Genomic DNA, 20,351 nt, shown 5'->3' on the forward strand with positions numbered 1-20,351 from the left:
AATGCACAAGAACACCTCTCCAAAGCAATTGACTGGGGAAATGAGAAGGCTGATGTTCATGAGTTTTTGCAACCAACAGAGCTCTAAGACTGGAGTTTTAATAATTGGTGGGCTTGGCTGGATTAGAGCCCTCAGGGTGCTGTTTTACTCATGGAAAGAAGTCAGGCAAACAATCCAGGGCAAATGACATGATCTGAGGAATGCCTGTAACACACAGGGAGGAAATTGTTTGCTCCTCTTGGAGTGTGACCCTGAGAAGCAGCATTTACAGAGTTACTTTTCCGTGGACAAAAGAGCTGGTGAGTGCCATTTCCATCCCCCACCATTAGCATAGGCACAGAGCCACCTGCCAAGGGAAGCTGGGTGCAACAAAGGCTGCCTAGCCTACTTGCTCCTGCATTCTGGCACCACTGCCCTACTTGGTCAAATTTACCTCATTCCTGCTGTGGGAAGACTCCCTCAGAAGACCAAACTAGGTGCCTGCCCACAACATGTCCCTAAAGCCTGGAGTGTTTAAAAAAAAAAAAAGCAGGCTGATGGAATATAGTCTGGAAGGCAATGCACTGCTCCTAAAGAGAAGGCAGGCAAATGACTTGGTTGGAGACAGTATGGAAATGGCATTAAGAAAAATGCCCGGGATGGGATCCCTGGGTGGCACAGCGGTTTAGCGCCTGCCTTTGGCCCTGGAGACCCAGGATCGAATCCCACGTCAAGCTCCCGGTGCATGGAGCCTGCTTCTCCCTCTGCCTATGTCTCTGCCTCTCTCTCTCTCTCTCTCTCTCTCTCTGTGACTATCATAAATAAATTTAAAAAATTAAAAAAAAGAAAGAAAGAAAAATGCCCGGGAAATGCAGGTGGGAGATTGATTATTCATTCTTCTGGGATGACTGTCTTGAGAGAAGCAAGCACCGCTACCTATCTCCAGGGAAAATGAAGCTGGCTGGCACCATTTCCCTTCCCAGCTCCTCAGCATAAGATTTTCCTTCAGTAAAAAAAAACACAGCACCAACACTGGCTGCCTAATGTACTTACACCAAGTTCTACCTCCTGTGTTCTGCTAGTACTGCCCTTCTTGTCAAGTGTACCTCAATCCCAGTGCAGCAGACCCCTTCCCCAGAAGACCAGCAGGAAACCCTGCCCACACCAGTCTCCTGACTAGATAGTTCTGCATGCTTCAGTTCTATTGCAAATAGATTAGGTCCATTCAATAAGTAGACCAGAAAAAAATCTAATTAAAACTAACTACACTCTGCCCCACCATCAAATACTACTCACTGCAGGCAAGGAGACCCTCTGCAAACAACTGGACTAAAGACTAGATCAGCTAAAACATAGTAGCAGAGCACAGAAAGCACACATTAGACATTATTTGAAGGAACAGGCCTGGACACTATATGATCTCTTATTCAGAAACCCATTACTCTCAGAAGTAGGAAACAAACACAAAGAAGACAGAGATTTAAGCAAAATGCCAAGATGGAAGAATTCATCCCAAATGAAACAAGATAATGTCATGACCAGACATCTAAGTGAAACAGATATAAGAAACATGTCTAAAGGAGAGTTTTAAAACAACAATCTGGGATGCCTGGGTGGCTCAGTGGTTTAGCGCCTGCCTTCAGCCCAGGACGTGATCCTGGGGTCCTGGTATCAAGTCCCACATCAGGCTCCCTGCATGGAGGCTGTTTCTCCTTCTGCCTGTGTCTCTGCCTCTCTCTCTCTCTCTCTCTCTCATGAATAAATAAAAAAATTAAAAAAGATAAAACAACAATCATAAGGATACAATCTGAGCCTGAGAAAAGAATGAAAGACTTCAAGGAGACCTTAACTGTAGAGATAAAAGAATTAAAAAAAAATCAGCCAGAAACAAAAAAAAAATGCAATAACTGAGATTCAAAACAGATTGATGCAATGAACTCAAGGATGGATGAAGCAAAGGAAGGAATAAGTGACATAAAAGATAATGACAAATAGTAATGAAGCTAAACAAAATTGAGAAAGAAGTATTGTGGAACAATAGATTTAGGGAACTCGATGACTACACCAAATGTGATAACATTCATCTGATAGTAGTTCCAGAAAAAAAAAAAAGAGAGAAAGGGTACAAAAGGTAGTTTGAGGAAATAATATCTGAAAATTTCCTTAATCTGGGGAAGGAAACAGACAACCAAATTTGGGAGGCACAGAATTACCATCAAAATCAATAAAAGCAGGCAAACACTACAACATGTTGTAATTAAATCTGAAAAATACAGGGATAAAATAAATCAGCCTTGAAAGAAATATTAAAGGGGACTCTGTGAGTGGAAAGGAAAGACTAAAAGTGGTAAAAACACAGAAGGAATAGAAAAATTCACTGGAAACAATAAAAAGCAAATACTAAAATGGCACTAAATACATATCTATCGGTAATTATTCTGAATGTGAATGCACTAAATGCTCAAATCAAAATACATAGGGCATAAAAATGGGGAAAAAAGACCCATCTATATGCTGCCTACAAGATAATCATTTTAGACCTAAAGACAACAGCAGATTGAAGGTGAGTGGATGGGGAAATATTTATCATGCAAATGGACATCAAAAGAGAGTTGGAGTAGCAATACTTACATAAGCTAGATTTTAAGCCAATGACTATAAGAAGAGGAAGGACACTGTATCATAATAATACTGGGGACTATCCAACAAAAGATCTAACAATTATAAATACTTATGCTCCCAGAATGAGAACACCTAAATATATACAACAATTGGCAAAAAGAACAGAATTTATTGGCAATAATGTGAGTAGAGGACTTTAATACCCCACTTACATCAATGGGCAGGTCATATAAGCAGAAAATCAACCAGGGAACAATGGCTTTGAATGGCACATGCGACAACTTAGCATATATTCAGAGTATTCTATCCTAACGCCACAGAATACACATTCTTTTCAAGTGCACATGGGAAATTCTCCAGAATAGATTACATAATAGGTCACAAATCAGGGCTCAACAAATACAAAAAAAATGAAATCATACCATGCATTCTTTCTGACCACAACACTGTGAAACTTGAATCAACCACAAGAAAGAAATTTATAAAGACCACAAATACATGGAAGTTAAACATCATCCTTCTAAAAAATGAATAGGTCAACCAGAAAATTAAAGCGGAAATTAAAAAAAAAATACACGGAATCAGATGTAAGTGAAAACACAATGGTACTAAACCTCTGGGATGCAGCAAAAGCTGTCCTAAGAGGGAAGTATATAGCAATTAATCATGACTCAAGAAAAATATCAAATAAGCAACCTAAGATTACACCTAAAGAAACTACAAAATCAATGAATGAAATCTAAAGCCAACAGAGGAAAGGAACTAATAAAGATTAGACAGGGGTGCCTGGGAGGCTTAGTTGGCTAAGCATATGCCTTTGGTTCAGGTCATGATCCTGGAGTCCCTGGATTGACCCCTGCATGGCTCAAGCCAGGAGCCTGATTCTCCCTCTCCCTCTGCTCCTCCCTGCTGTGTTCTGTCTCTCTCTCTCTCTCTTTTTCTCAAATAAATGAATAAATTTTTTAAAAAAAGGATTAGAAGAAAAATAATTTATATTGAAATAAAATAATAGCTGAAAACTTCCCTACTATGGGGAAAAAATAGATATTCAGATCCAGGAGGTAGGGAAACCCAAACAAAATTAACAAAGCAAAAAAAAAAAAAAAATCTTAAAAAGTAGCAAGACAAAAGATGCCAATGACTTGCAAGGGAAAACTCATAAAGAGATCAGGATATTTTTAAACTTAAATGTTGAAAGTCACACTAGAGTGTCATGATATAGTCAAAGTGTTGGTTGGGGAAAATCTTCAGCCTAAAATACACTATCCAGCAGGGCAAAAACATTCAGAATAGGAGTGATGAGGAGTTTCCCAGAAAAACAAAAACCAAAAGTGTTCACAAACATTAAACAATATAATGTTAGGAAACACAAATACAGTAAAAAATGAATATTTCTGTAAAAGAATCGGTCAAGGAACTCACAAAAAAATGGAAATGACTTATAATATGCCTAAAAATTTGGGGAGGAAAGGAGAGAATAATTAGTTGAAATGTAAATGACCATCAAATTAATATAGCCTGCTAATACAGAAGAGGTTATAAACACATATAATGGTAACTATAAAAGGTGATATATATATTCATTATATATTTCAAATATATAATATTTTATATATATAAAATATATAAATTTAAGTTTTATATATATAAAAATATATATATTTAAAATTAACTTTAAATATTAAATAAATACTATATTTCTTTATATATTCATATATACATATATATTTCTTGATGAGAACACAATGTTCCAAAACTCTGGAATACAGGAAAAATGGTTCTAAGACGGAATTTTACAGCAATACTAGTCTACCTTAAGAAGTGAGCAAAATCTCAAAAAAAAAAAAAAAAAAAAAAAAAAAAAAGAAGTGAGCAAAATCTCAAATAAGCAACTTAAGCTTGCACTGAAAGAGCTAGAAAATTAATGAATACAACCTAAAACAAGCAGAAGGAAGGAAATAATAAAGATTGCAATAGAAATAAATGATACAGAAATTTTAAAAAACAATAGATCATATCTTTGAAATCGGGAGATGGTCGCTTCAAAAACAAATATAATTGATAAAACTCTAGCCACATTTACCAAGGAAAAAGAAAAGTACTCATATAAATAAAATCACAAAATCACAAATGAGAGAGGAGAAATAATGACCAACACCACAGAAATTCAAATAAATGTAAGTAAATATCATGAACCAGTGTATGCCAAAGTTGGACAAACTAGAAGAAATGCATACATGTCTAGAAACATATAAACTACAAAAACTGAAACAGGAAGAAACAGAATTTTTAACAGACTGATAACTAGTAAAGAAATTGAGTGAGCAATCAAAAAATCCAAATAGATGACGGAAATAAGATGGTGGCATAGTAGGAAGACTCTAGGCTTATCTCATCCCTCCAACACAAGTAGATAATTATCAAATCATTCTGAATACCTAACAAATTGACCTGAAGACTAAGAGAACAAAATCCACAACTAAAGTGAGAAAAGAGGCCACAATGAGGAAGGTAGGAAGTGCAGAGAGGTGGTTTGGGGATAAATGAATTGTGAGTACTTTTGAGAGGAGAGAAACCTGGTCTCCAAGAAAGGAGAGAGAGAGAGAGAGAGAGAGAGAGAGAGAGAGAGAGAGAGAGAGAGAGAGAGAGAAAGCATACAGGGGAATGCACAAGAACACCTCTCCAAAGCAATTGACTGGGGAAATGAGAAGGCTGATGTTCATGAGTTTTTGCAACCAACAGAGCTCTAAGACTGGAGTTTTAATAATTGGTGGGCTTGGCTGGATTAGAGCCCTCAGGGTGCTGTTTTACTCATGGAAAGAAGTCAGGCAAACAATCCAGGGCAAATGACATGATCTGAGGAATGCCTGTAACACACAGGGAGGAAATTGTTTGCTCCTCTTGGAGTGTGACCCTGAGAAGCAGCATTTACAGAGTTACTTTTCCGTGGACAAAAGAGCTGGTGAGTGCCATTTCCATCCCCCACCATTAGCATAGGCACAGAGCCACCTGCCAAGGGAAGCTGGGTGCAACAAAGGCTGCCTAGCCTACTTGCTCCTGCATTCTGGCACCACTGCCCTACTTGGTCAAATTTACCTCATTCCTGCTGTGGGAAGACTCCCTCAGAAGACCAAACTAGGTGCCTGCCCACAACATGTCCCTAAAGCCTGGAGTGTTTAAAAAAAAAAAAGCAGGCTGATGGAATATAGTCTGGAAGGCAATGCACTGCTCCTAAAGAGAAGGCAGGCAAATGACTTGGTTGGAGACAGTATGGAAATGGCATTAAGAAAAATGCCCGGGATGGGATCCCTGGGTGGCACAGCGGTTTAGCGCCTGCCTTTGGCCCTGGAGACCCAGGATCGAATCCCACGTCAAGCTCCCGGTGCATGGAGCCTGCTTCTCCCTCTGCCTATGTCTCTGCCTCTCTCTCTCTCTCTCTCTCTCTCTCTGTGACTATCATAAATAAATTTAAAAAATTAAAAAAAAGAAAGAAAGAAAAATGCCCGGGAAATGCAGGTGGGAGATTGATTATTCATTCTTCTGGGATGACTGTCTTGAGAGAAGCAAGCACCGCTACCTATCTCCAGGGAAAATGAAGCTGGCTGGCACCATTTCCCTTCCCAGCTCCTCAGCATAAGATTTTCCTTCAGTAAAAAAAAACACAGCACCAACACTGGCTGCCTAATGTACTTACACCAAGTTCTACCTCCTGTGTTCTGCTAGTACTGCCCTTCTTGTCAAGTGTACCTCAATCCCAGTGCAGCAGACCCCTTCCCCAGAAGACCAGCAGGAAACCCTGCCCACACCAGTCTCCTGACTAGATAGTTCTGCATGCTTCAGTTCTATTGCAAATAGATTAGGTCCATTCAATAAGTAGACCAGAAAAAAATCTAATTAAAACTAACTACACTCTGCCCCACCATCAAATACTACTCACTGCAGGCAAGGAGACCCTCTGCAAACAACTGGACTAAAGACTAGATCAGCTAAAACATAGTAGCAGAGCACAGAAAGCACACATTAGACATTATTTGAAGGAACAGGCCTGGACACTATATGATCTCTTATTCAGAAACCCATTACTCTCAGAAGTAGGAAACAAACACAAAGAAGACAGAGATTTAAGCAAAATGCCAAGATGGAAGAATTCATCCCAAATGAAACAAGATAATGTCATGACCAGACATCTAAGTGAAACAGATATAAGAAACATGTCTAAAGGAGAGTTTTAAAACAACAATCTGGGATGCCTGGGTGGCTCAGTGGTTTAGCGCCTGCCTTCAGCCCAGGACGTGATCCTGGGGTCCTGGTATCAAGTCCCACATCAGGCTCCCTGCATGGAGGCTGTTTCTCCTTCTGCCTGTGTCTCTGCCTCTCTCTCTCTCTCTCTCTCTCATGAATAAATAAAAAAATTAAAAAAGATAAAACAACAATCATAAGGATACAATCTGAGCCTGAGAAAAGAATGAAAGACTTCAAGGAGACCTTAACTGTAGAGATAAAAGAATTAAAAAAAAATCAGCCAGAAACAAAAAAAAAATGCAATAACTGAGATTCAAAACAGATTGATGCAATGAACTCAAGGATGGATGAAGCAAAGGAAGGAATAAGTGACATAAAAGATAATGACAAATAGTAATGAAGCTAAACAAAATTGAGAAAGAAGTATTGTGGAACAATAGATTTAGGGAACTCGATGACTACACCAAATGTGATAACATTCATCTGATAGTAGTTCCAGAAAAAAAAAAAAGAGAGAAAGGGTACAAAAGGTAGTTTGAGGAAATAATATCTGAAAATTTCCTTAATCTGGGGAAGGAAACAGACAACCAAATTTGGGAGGCACAGAATTACCATCAAAATCAATAAAAGCAGGCAAACACTACAACATGTTGTAATTAAATCTGAAAAATACAGGGATAAAATAAATCAGCCTTGAAAGAAATATTAAAGGGGACTCTGTGAGTGGAAAGGAAAGACTAAAAGTGGTAAAAACACAGAAGGAATAGAAAAATTCACTGGAAACAATAAAAAGCAAATACTAAAATGGCACTAAATACATATCTATCGGTAATTATTCTGAATGTGAATGCACTAAATGCTCAAATCAAAATACATAGGGCATAAAAATGGGGAAAAAAGACCCATCTATATGCTGCCTACAAGATAATCATTTTAGACCTAAAGACAACAGCAGATTGAAGGTGAGTGGATGGGGAAATATTTATCATGCAAATGGACATCAAAAGAGAGTTGGAGTAGCAATACTTACATAAGCTAGATTTTAAGCCAATGACTATAAGAAGAGGAAGGACACTGTATCATAATAATACTGGGGACTATCCAACAAAAGATCTAACAATTATAAATACTTATGCTCCCAGAATGAGAACACCTAAATATATACAACAATTGGCAAAAAGAACAGAATTTATTGGCAATAATGTGAGTAGAGGACTTTAATACCCCACTTACATCAATGGGCAGGTCATATAAGCAGAAAATCAACCAGGGAACAATGGCTTTGAATGGCACATGCGACAACTTAGCATATATTCAGAGTATTCTATCCTAACGCCACAGAATACACATTCTTTTCAAGTGCACATGGGAAATTCTCCAGAATAGATTACATAATAGGTCACAAATCAGGGCTCAACAAATACAAAAAAAATGAAATCATACCATGCATTCTTTCTGACCACAACACTGTGAAACTTGAATCAACCACAAGAAAGAAATTTATAAAGACCACAAATACATGGAAGTTAAACATCATCCTTCTAAAAAATGAATAGGTCAACCAGAAAATTAAAGCGGAAATTAAAAAAAAAATACACGGAATCAGATGTAAGTGAAAACACAATGGTACTAAACCTCTGGGATGCAGCAAAAGCTGTCCTAAGAGGGAAGTATATAGCAATTAATCATGACTCAAGAAAAATATCAAATAAGCAACCTAAGATTACACCTAAAGAAACTACAAAATCAATGAATGAAATCTAAAGCCAACAGAGGAAAGGAACTAATAAAGATTAGACAGGGGTGCCTGGGAGGCTTAGTTGGCTAAGCATATGCCTTTGGTTCAGGTCATGATCCTGGAGTCCCTGGATTGACCCCTGCATGGCTCAAGCCAGGAGCCTGATTCTCCCTCTCCCTCTGCTCCTCCCTGCTGTGTTCTGTCTCTCTCTCTCTCTCTTTTTCTCAAATAAATGAATAAATTTTTTAAAAAAAGGATTAGAAGAAAAATAATTTATATTGAAATAAAATAATAGAAACTTTTGAAAAATTAATAAAATTGATAAGCTCCTAGGCAGACATATCAAAAAGTAACGGGATTAAAATAAATAAAATCACAAATGAGAGAGGAGAAATAACAATCAACACCACAGAAATACAAACAAGTATAAGAGAATATTATGAATAACTGTATGCCAAAAATTGGACAATCTAGAAGAAATAGATAAATTCCTAGAAATATATAAACTACCAAACAGAAACAGGAAGAAATGGAAAATTTGAACAGACCAATTGAATTGCTTTGAACAGACCAAAGCAATTTCTTTATTGGATGTATGATAAAAAAAAATCAGCCAACAAACAAAATACCAGGACCAGTGAATTCTTTCTGCTATTATTATTATTATTATTATTATTATTATTATTATTAATTCATCTTTTTTTGAAAGAAAAATAGAGGATGAGCAGGGTGAAGGGGAAAGTCAGAGGGAGAGAGGGAAGCTGACTCTCTGCTGAGCGGGGTGCCTGACATGGGGCTTGATCTCAGGAACAGGAGATCTGGACCCTGAGCTGAAGGTAGCTGCTTCACCTTCTGAGCCACCCAGGTGCCCCACAGTAAATTCTACCAAACATTTAAAGAAGAGTTAATACCTGTTCTTAAATTATTGCAAAAAAATAAAAAGAAATGGAAGGAAAATTTCCAAATTCATTCTATGAGGCCAGGATTATCCTGATTCCAAAACCAGATAAAGACTGCACTAAAAAAGAAGAGAACTGCAGGCCAAAATCCCTCATAAACATGGATGCAAAAGTCTCAACAAAATATTGGCAAATTGAATCTAATAGTATATGAAAAGAGTCATTGATTATAATCAAGTGGGATTTATTCCTGGGCAGCAAGGGTGGCTCAATATTCATAAATCAATCAATGATATACACCACTTTAATAAAAGAAAGGATAAGAACCATAAGATCCTTTCAATAGATGCTGAAAAACCATTTCACAAAGTACAACATCCATTCATGATAACGATCCTGAACAAAATGGTGTTAGAAGGAACATACCTCAACATAATAAATGCCATATACAAGAATCCTACAGCTAATGTCATCTTCAATGAGGAAAAACAGAGAGCTTTTCCTTTACAGTCAGGAATAAGACAGGGATGTCCACTCTCACCACTATTAATTAACATAATATTGGAGAAACTAGCTATAGCAATTAGGCAACAGAAAGAAATGAAAGACATCCAAATCAGCAAGGAAGAAGTCAAACTAAGAAAAATCAGTCAACCAGAGAAAGAAAAATACCTTATGATTTTACTCATATGTGGAATTTAATAAATAAAACAACAGAGCAAAGGGGTAGAAGAGAGAGAGAGAGAGAGAGAGAGAGAGAGAGAGAGAGAGAGAAATTAAGCAAGAAACAAACTCTTTTTTTTAAAAAAAAGATTTTGTGTATTTATTCATGAGAGACACACACACAGAGAGAAGCAGAGAGACAGGCAGAGGGGGAAGCAAGCTCCATGCAGGGAGCCTGATGCGGGACTTGATCCCAGGAACTCAGGATGATGGCCAGGGTTGAAGGCAGGCGCTAAACCTCTGAGCCATCCAGGCATCCCAAGAAACAAACTCTTAAGTATAGAGAATAAGGAATGCACTTGTTGATATGAGCACAGGACGATGTATGGACGTGATGAATCACTATATTGTACATTTGAAACTAATATAACACTGTATGTTAACTAACTCATATTAAAATAAAAACATAAAAAAATAAAGTAAAAACGATTTTCCCCTTTGGCATGTTGGAGAGAAAAATTCTAAGTAATCAGTCATAATTTGTTTGATTGAGCCTATAAGTAAATAGACAATAATGAAGAAGATAATGATGATGATAGCAAGAATAATAATGACTCTCCCTAACCAAGAAGTCAGTATATATCATGCAATAAACTCAATATTTCACATACAATATCTCCATGGTTCATTTTAAAAAAATATTTTATCTATTCATTCATGAGAGTCAGAGAGAGAGAGAGAGAGAGAGAGAGAGAGAGAGAGGCAGAGACACAGGCAGAAGGAGAAGTAGGCTCCATGAAGGGAGCCTGATGTGGGACTCAATCCCAGGACTCCAGGATCATGCCCTGAGCTGAAGGCAGGCACTAAACTGCTGAGCTACCCAGGGATCCCTCCATGGTTCATTAATGCTGATCAGCAACAAAATGAGAAAAAAGAGGAAAATATTTGGTTTTCATAAAGTTTAATTGTGACTTTGCTTCTACTTATGCTACAGAAAGCTACAGGAGAATATTCCTTTCAAAAAGTTAGAAAAGTCTTGATAATCTACAAATCACTGTTATTTTATTGAGATATAAGCGACACATAACATATTAACTTCAGGTGTACAACATAATTATTAAATACTTATATATATTGTGAAATGATTACCACAGTAAGTCCTGAAATCCCATCCCCACACATAGTTACCAATTTTATATTCGTATAAGAACTTTTAAGATCTAATATCCTAGCAACTTTCAAATATAAGATATGGTATTATTAACTGTAGTACCCATGCTGTACATTACATCTGCATGACTTACTCATTTTGTAAGTAAATATCTGCATTTTTTGACCCCCCTTCATGAATTTTCCTAACCCCAATCCCTGCTCCAGGCAACCACCAATATATTCTCTCCCCACTCCTTTTTTAAAAAAGATTATTTATTTATTTATTCATGAGAGAGAGAGAGAGAGAGAGAGAGAGAGAGAGGCAGAGACACAGGCAGGGGGAGAAGCAGGCTCCATGCAGGGAGCCTGATGTGGGACTAAATCTGGGGATTCCAGGATCATGCCCTGGGCCAAATGCAGGCACAAAACCACTGAGCCACCCAGGGATCCCTTCCCCCCTCTTTTTTTTTAAATTGTATATATATTTTTGGAGTTCAATTTGCCAACATATAGTATAACACCCAGTGCTCATCCTGTCAAGTGCCCTCCTCAGTGCCCATTACCAAATGACACTTCCCCTCTCCCACCTCCCCTTCCACTGCCTCTTGTTTGTTTCCCAGAGTTAGTATTCTCTCATGTTCTGTCACCCTCTCTGATTTTTTCCCACTCATTTTCTCTCCTTTCCCCTATAATACCCCAATATGTTCTCTGTATGCATTAACTTGGTTTTTTGTTTTGTTTTTAGATTCCAAATATCAGTAAGTACATATGGTATTTATCTTTTTCTGTCTGAGTCATTTCACTTAGTCTAATGTCTTCAATGTCCATCCAAGTTGTAGCAAACCAAAAGATTTTATTCTTATTTTTATGTTTGACTAATATTCCACTGCATGCATATGCATCTATGTCTATATCTGTATTATCTATCTATCTATCTATCTATCTATCTATCTATCTATCTATCTATCATCATCATCTATCTATCTATCATCATCTATTATCTATCTATCTATCTATCTATCATCATATATCTATTATCTATCATCTATCTATCTATCTATCTATCTATCATCTATCTATCATCTATCTATCACATTTTCTTTATCCATTTATCCACTGATGAGCACATAGGTTGTTTCCATGTCTTGAGTAATGTTTCAATAACCATGGGGATGCAAATGTATTTCAAGTTGATGTTTTTGTTTCCTTTGGACAAATACACAGAAGTAGAATGTCTGGACCATAGTTATATTTTTACATTTTGGGGGAAATTCAATATTGTTTTCCATAGTAGCTTCATCAATTTACTTTCCTACCAACAATACACAAGAATTCGCTTCTCTCCACATCCTCATCAACAATTATTATTTCTTTTCCTTTTGATAATAGCCATTATAAAAAGTCTGAGGTAATATCACACTGTGGTTTGAATTTACATTTCCATGATGATGAGTAATGTTAACACTTTTTCATGTACCTGTCGGCCATCTGTATGTCTTCACTGGAAAAAAAAAATCTATCCATATCTTCTGCTATTTTTTTTTCAGATTTCACATTATTTTTGCTATTGAGTTGTATAAGTTATTTATATACTTTGGATAGTAACTTCTTATTAGATATATGATTTGAAATATTTTTTTCTTATTTGGTAAGTTGCTTTTTAATTTTGTTCATAGTTTCCTTTGTTGTACAGGAGCCTTTTAGATTTATGTAGTCCCACCCGTTTATTTTTCTTTTTGTTACCTTTGCTTTTGTTGTGAAGTTCAGTAAGAAGTAATGGTCAGGTATCATGTCAAGAGGTTTACCACCTGTTTCCCTTGATATTTTTTATGGTTTCAGGTCTTAAATTCAAGATGTTAACCCATTTTGAGTTATCATTTATCTACGGTGTAAGATAATAGCATTGTTCCATCTTTTATTTTGCATTTGACGATCCAGTTTTTCCAACAACATTTATTGAATAGACTGTGCTTTTTCTATTTGAATATTCTTGGCTCTGCTAAATTAACCATAAACATGTATCGGTTTATTTCTAGGATCTCCATTCTATTCCATTGATGGAGTGTCTCCTTTGATGCTTTTATGGTTTTGACCAGTTTGGCTTTGTTCTATAGCTTGAAATCAGGAAGTGTGATGGTTTTCACTTTTGTTTCTCAAAATTGCTTTGTAAATTCAGGGTCTTTGGTAGTTTTTTTTTAATTTTTTTTTTTTATTTATGATAGTCACAGAGAGAGAGAGAGAGAGAGAGAGAGAGAGAGAGAGAGAGAGGCAGAGACACAGGCAGAGGGAGAAGCAGGCTCCATGCACTGGGAGCCCGATGTGGGATTCGATCCCGGGTCTCCGGGATCGCGCCCTGGGCCAAAGACAGGCGCCAAACCGCTGCGCCACCCAGGGATCCCTCTTTGGTAGTTTTATACAGATTTTAGAATTGTTCAATTTCTGTAAAAAAAAAAAGGCATTGGGATTTGCTAGGTATGTATTAAATTGGTAGATTGCTTTAGGCAATACAGACATTGTAACAAATTAATTATTTCAATCCATGCACATAAAATCCTTTCAAGTTATTTGTTGTTTTTAATAAATTAATTTTAATTGGTGTTCAATTTACCAACATACGGAATAACACCCAGTGCTCATCCCATCAAGTGTCCCGCTCAGTGCCCATCACCCATTCTCCCCCACCCCCCGCCCTTCTCCCTTTCCACCACCCCTAGTTCATTTCCCAGAGTTAGGAGTCTTTATATTCTGTCCCCTTCCTGATATTTCCCACACATTTCTTCTCCCTTCCTTTATATTCCCTTTCACTATTATTTATATTCCCCAAATGAATGAGGACATACACTGTTTGTCCTTCTCCAACTGACTTACTGCACTCAGCATAATACCCACCAGTTCCATCCATGTTGAAGCAAATGGTGGGTATTTGTCATTTCTAATGGCTGAGTAATATTCCATTGTATACATAAACCACATCTTCTTTATCCATTCATCTTTCGATGGACACCGAGGCTCCTTCCACAGGTTGGCTATTGTGGACATTGCTGCTAGAAACATCGGGGTGCAGGTGTCCGGGCGTTTCATTGCATCTGAATCTTTGGGGTAAATCCCCAACAGTGCAATTTCTGGGTCCTAGGGCAGGTCTATTTTTAACTCTTTGAGGAACCTCCACACAGTTTTCCAGGGTGGCTGCACCAGCTCACATTCCCACCAACAGTGTAAGAGGGTTCCCTTTTCTCCGCACCCTCTCCAACATTTGTGGTTTCCTGCCTTGTTAATTTTCCCCATTCTCACTGGTGTGAGGTGGTATCTCATTGTGGTTTTGATTTCTATTTCCCTGATGGCAAGTGATGAAGAGCATTTTCTCATGTGCATGTTGGCCATGTCCATGTCTTCCTCTGTGAGATTTCTCTTCATGTCTTTTGCCCATTTCATGATTGGATTGTTTGTTTCTTTGGTGTTGAGTTTAATAAGTTCTTTATAGATTTTGGAAACTAGCCCTTTATCTGATATGTCATTTGCAAATATCTTCTCCCATTCTGTAGGTTGTCCTTTAGTTTTGTTGACTGTATCCTTTGCTGTGCAAAAGCTTCTTATCTTGATGAAGTCCCAATAATTCATTTTTGCTTTTGTTTCTTTTGCCTTTGTGGATGTATCTTGCAAGAGGTTACTGTGGCCAAGTTCAAAAAGGGTGTTGCCTGTGTTCTCCTCTAGGATTTTGATGGAATCTTGTCTCACATTTAGATCTCTCATCCATTTTGAGTTTATCTTTGTGTATGGTGCAAGAGAGTGGTCCAGTTTCATTCTTCTGCATGTGGTTGTCCAATTTTCCCAACACCATTTATTGAAGAGACTGTCTTTCTTCCAATGGATAGTCTTTCCTCCTTTATCGAATATTAGTTGACCATACATTTCAGGGTCCACTTCTGGGTTCTGTTCCATTGATCTATGTGTCTGTTTTTGTGCCAGTACCACACTGTCTTGATGACCACAGCTTTGTAGTACAACCTGAAATCTGGCATTGTGATGCCCCCAGCTATGGTTTACTTTTTTAAAATTCCCCTGGCTATTCGGGGTCTTTTCTGATTCCACACAAATTTTAAAATAATTTGTTCTAACTCTCTGAAGAAAGTCCATGGTATTTTGATAGGGATTGCATTAAACGTATAAATTGCCCTGGGTAACATTGACATTTTTACAATATTAATTCTGCCAATCCATGAGCATGGAATGTTTTTCCATCTCTTTGTGTCTTCCTCAATTTCTTTCAGAAGTGTTCTATAGTTTTTAGGGTATAGATCCTTTACCTCTTTGGTTAGGTTTATTCTTAGGTATCTTATGCTTTTGGGTGCAATTGTAAATGGGATTGACTCCTTAATTTCTCTTTCTTCAGTCTCATTGTTAGTGTATAGAAATGTCAATGATTTCTGGGCATTGATTTTGTATCCTGCCACACTACCAAATTGCTGTATGAGTTCTAGCAATCTTGGGGTGGAGCCTTTTGGGTTTTCTATGTAGAGTATCATGTCATCGGCGAAGAAGGAGAGTTTGACTTCTTCTTTGCCAATTTGAATGCCTTTAATGTCTTTTTGTTCTCTGATTGCTGAGGCGAGGACTTCCAGTACTATGTTGAATAGCAGTGGTGAGAGTGGACATCCCTGTCTTGTTCCTGATCTTAGGGGAAAGGCTCCCAGTGCTTCCCCATTGAGAATGATATTTGCTGTGGGCTTTTTGTAGATGGCTTTTAAGATGTCAAGGAACGTTCCCTCTATCCCAACACTCTGAAGGGTTTTGATCAGGAATGGATGCTGTATTTTGTCAAATGCTTTCTCTGCATCTAATTAGAGGATCATATGTTTCTTGGTTTTTCTCTTGCTGATATGATGAATCACATTGATGGTTTTATGAGTGTTGAACCAGCCTTGTGTCCTGGGGATAAATCCTACTTGGTCATGGTGAATAATTTTCTTAATGTGTTGTTGGATCCTATTGGCTAGTATCTTGTTGAGAATTTTTGCATCCATGTTCATCAGGGATATTGATCTGTAATTCTCCTTTTTTGTGGGGTCTTTGTCTGGTTTCGGAATTAAGGTGATGGTGGCCTCATAGAACGAATTTGGAAGTACTCCATCTCTTTCTATCTTTCCAAACAGCTTTAGTAGAATAGGTATGATTTCTTCTTTAAACGTTTGATAGAATTCCCCTGGGAAGCCATCTGGCTCTGGACTCTTTTGTCTCGGGAGGTTTTTGATGACTGCTTCAATTTCCTCCCTGGTTATTGGCCTGTTCAGGTTTCCCATTTCTTCCTGCTCCAGTTTTGGTAGTTTGTGGCTTTCCAGGAATGCGTCCATTTCTTCTAGATTTCCTAATTTATTGGCATACAGCTGTTCATAATATGTTTTTAAAATCATATGTATTTCCTTGGTGTTGGTAGTGATCTCTCCTTTCTCATTCATGATTTTATTAATTTGAGTCTTCTCTCTCTTCTTTTTAATAAGGTTGGGTAATGGTTTATCTATCTTATTAATTCTTTCAAAGAACCAACTCCTGGTTCTGTTGATCTGCTCCACAGTTCTTTTGGTCTCGATTTCATTTAGTTCTGCTCGAATTTTAATTAAATGTCTTCTTCTGCTGGGGGTGGGGTCCATTTGCTGCTTTTTCTCTAGCTCCTTTATGTGTAAGGTTAGCTTTTGTTTTTTTTTGTTTTTTTTTTAATTAACTTTTATTGGTGTTTAATTTACCAACATACAGAAAAACACCCAGTGCTCATCCCGTCAAGTGTCCACCTCAGTGCCCGTCACCCATTCCCCTCCAACACCCGCCCTCCTCCCCTTCCACCACCCCTAGTTCGTTTCCCCGAGTTAGGAGTCTTTATGTTCTGTCTCCCTTCCTGATATTTCCCAACATTTCTTTTCCCTTCCTTTATATTCCCTTTCACTATTATTCATATTCCCCAAATGAATGAGAACATACACTGTTTGTCCTTCTCCGATTGACTTATTTCACTCAGCATAATACCCTCCAGTTCCATCCACGTTGAAGCAAATGGTGGGTATTTGTCGTTTCTAATTGCTGAGTAATATTCCATTGTATACATAAACCACATCTTCTTTATCCATTCATCTTTTGATGGACACCGAGGCTCCTTCCACAGTTTGGCTATTGTGGCCATTGCTGATAGAAACATCGGGGTGCAGGTGTCCCGACGTTTCATTGCATCTGAATCTTTGGGGTAAATCCCCAACAGTGCAATTGCTGGGTCGTAGGGCAGGTCTATTTTTAACTCTTTGAGGAACCTCCACACAGTTTTCCAGAGTGGCTGCACCAGTTCACATTCCCACCAACAGTGTAAGAGGGTTCCCTTTTCTCCGCATCCTCTCCAACATTTGTTGTTTCCTGCCTTGTTAATTTTCCCCATTCTCACTGGTGTGAGGTGGTATCTCATTGTGGTTTTGATTTGTATTTCCCTGATGGCAAGTGATGCAGAGCATTTTCTCATGTGCATGTTGGCCATGTCCATGTCTTCCTCTGTGAGATTTCTCTTCATGTCTTTTGCCCATTTCATGATTGGATTGTTTGTTTCTTTGGTGTTGAGTTTAATAAGTTCTTTATAGATTTTGGAAACTAGCCCTTTATCTGATATGTCATTTGCAAATATCTTCTCCCATTCTGTAGGTTGTCTTTTAGTTTTGTTGACTGTATCCTTTGCTGTGCAAAAGCTTCTTATCTTGATGAAGTCCCAATAGTTCATTTTTGCTTTTGTTTCTTTTGCCTTCGTGGATGTATCTTGCAAGAAGTTACTGTGGCCAAGTTCAAAAAGGGTGTTGCCTGTGTTCTCCTCTAGGATTTTGATGGAATCTTGTCTCACATTTAGATCTCTCATCCATTTTGAGTTTATCTTTGTGTATGGTGAAAGAGAGTGGTCCAGTTTCATTCTTCTGCATGTGGATGTCCAATTTTCCCAGCACCATTTATTGAAGAGACTGTCTTTCTTCCAATGGATAGTCTTTCCTCCTTTATCGAATATTAGATGGCCGTACATTTCAGGGTCCACTTCTGGGTTCTCTATTCTGTTCCATTGATCTATGTGTCTGTTTTTGTGCCAGTACCACACTGTCTTGATGACCACAGCTTTGTAATACAACCTGAAATCTGGCATTGTGATGCCCCCAGCTAAGGTTTTCTTTTTTAAAATTCCCCTGGCTATTCGGGGTCTTTTCTGATTCCACACAAATCTTAAAATAATTTGTTCTAACTCTCTGAAGAAAGTCCATGGTATTTTGATAGGGATTGCATTAAACGTATAAATTGCCCTGGGTAACATTGACATTTTTACAATATTAATTCTGCCAATCCATGAGCATGGAATATTTTTCAATCTCTTTGTGTCTTCCTCAATTTCTTTCAGAAGTGTTCTATAGTTTTTAGGGTATAGATCTTTTACCTCTTTGGTTAGGTTTATTCCTAGGTATCTTATGCTTTTGGGTGCAATTGTAAATGGGATTGACTCCTTAATTTCTCTTTCTTCAGTCTCATTGTTAGTGTATAGAAATGCCATTGATTTCTGGGCATTGATTTTGTATCCTGCCACGCTACCAAATTGCTGTATGAGTTCTAGCAATCTGGGGGTGGAGGCTTTTGGGTTTTCTATGTAGAGTATCATGTCATCGGCGAAGAGGGAGAGTTTGACTTCTTCTTTGCCAATTTGAATGCCTTTAATGTCTTTTTGTTGTCTGATTGCTGAGGCGAGGACTTCCAGAACTATGTTGAACAGCAGTGGTGAGAGTGGACATCCCTGTCTTGTTCCTGATCTTAGGGGAAAGGCTCCCAGTGCTTCCCCATTGAGATTGATATTTGCTGTGGGCTTTTCGTAGATGGCTTTTAAGATGTCGAGGAAAGTTCCCTCTATCCCAACACTCTGAAGGGTTTTGATCAGGAATGGATGCTGTATTTTGTCAAATGCTTTCTCTGCATCTAATGAGAGTATCATATGGTTCTTGGTTTTTCTCTTGTTGATATGATGAATCACATTGATGGTTTTACGAGTGTTGAACCAGCCTTGTGTCCCAGGGATAAATCCTACTTGGTCATGGTGAATAATTTTCTTAATGTGTTGTTGGATCCTATTGGCTAGTATCTTGTTGAGAATTTTTGCATCCATGTTCATCAGGGATATTGGTCTGTAATTCTCCTTTTTGGTGGGGTCTTTGTCTGGTTTCGGAATTAAGGTGATGCTGGCCTCATAGAACGAATTTGGAAGTACTCCATCTCTTTCTATCTTTCCAAACAGCTTTAGTAGAATAGGTATGATTTCTTCTTTAAACGTTTGATAGAATTCCCCTGGGAAGCCATCTGGCCCTGGACTCTTGTGTCTTGGGAGGTTTTTGATGACTGCTTCAATTTCCTCCCTGGTTATTGGCCTGTTCAGGTTTTCTATTTCTTCCTGCTCCAGTTTTGGTAGTTTGTGGCTTTCCAGGAATGCGTCCATTTCTTCTAGATTTCCTAATTTATTGGCGTACAGCTGTTCATAATATGTTTTTAAAATCGTTTGTATTTCCTTGGTGTTGGTAGTGATGTCCCCTTTCTCATTCATGATTTTATTAATTTGAGTCTTCTCTCTCTTCTTTTTAATAAGGTTGGGTAATGGTTTATCTATCTTATTAATTCTTTCAAAGAACCAACTCCTGGTTCTGTTGATCTGCTCCACAGTTCTTTTGGTCTCGATTTCATTTAGTTCTGCTCGAATTTTAATTAAATGTCTTCTTCTGCTGGGGGTGGGGTCCATTTGCTGCTTTTTCTCTAGCTCCTTTATGTGTAAGGTTAGCTTTTGTATTTGAGTTCTTTTCAGTTTTTGAATGGATGCTTGTATTGCGATGTATTTCCCCCTCAGGACTGCTTTTGCTGCATCTCAAAGATTTTGAACGGTTTTATCTTCATTCTCATTAGTCCATGAATCTTTTTAATTCTTCCTTAATTTCCTGGTTGACCTTTTCATCTTTTAGCAGGATGGTCCTTAACCTCCACGTGTTTGTGGTCCTTCCAAACTTCTTGTTGTGATT

Source organism: Vulpes lagopus, chromosome X (genome assembly GCF_018345385.1).
Source record: "Vulpes lagopus strain Blue_001 chromosome X, ASM1834538v1, whole genome shotgun sequence".
NCBI classification, from domain to species: domain Eukaryota; kingdom Metazoa; phylum Chordata; class Mammalia; order Carnivora; family Canidae; genus Vulpes; species Vulpes lagopus.